Source organism: Nestor notabilis, unplaced genomic scaffold (genome assembly GCF_000696875.1).
Source record: "Nestor notabilis isolate BGI_N333 unplaced genomic scaffold, ASM69687v1 scaffold24256, whole genome shotgun sequence".
NCBI classification, from domain to species: Eukaryota; Metazoa; Chordata; class Aves; order Psittaciformes; family Psittacidae; genus Nestor; species Nestor notabilis.
This window is the reverse complement of record NW_009933632.1, coordinates 2,447-3,042: the sequence shown is the minus strand read 5'-3', so window position 1 is coordinate 3,042 and position 596 is coordinate 2,447.

The window sequence follows — 596 nt, the reverse complement described above, 5'->3', positions numbered from 1 at the left end:
CTGTTGTCCCACACGCTGTGGGAGGCCCAGCGATTGCTGCCTGCATGCTTGTACCCCGCAGCGCGCCGCTGCCCGCACAGCCCGAGCGCGCCACCTCCCTGTACAGGCTCACCTCCATGTATATACACCAACCCTGTCGCCAGGCCGCGCAGAGCCGGGGCATCACTCCTTACTTGCATGAAGCCCAGGGCACAGCACTGAGACCAGCCCGGGGACGGACCCACGGCAGCCGCCTGTTGTCCAACAGCCTCGCTACGAACAGTCCCACGCGTGGCTGCAGCTGCAGGACCCCTGGAGACAGGAGGGTCCGGAGCTGCGGCCGGTGCCCATGGGGGAAATCGATTGTTTGGCATCTTTCTGTACCACTGCAAAGGAGAGTCTTGCAGGTGCTGTGACCTGCGCTGCTGTGTGTTCTGGCAGCGGCACATTAGTGCTCCAGAAGAGGATGGAGAAGAGCTGCCTGCCTGTGGAGCCACGCAGAGTGGAGCACAGCCGTGCTGATGGCAGCGGGGGAAAACAGCAGGAACCAGGGAGTTGGTTCTGGTTGGAGCTGGTCTTTGGGACACCCAGGACCAGGTTACATGTGGGGTGTGGGG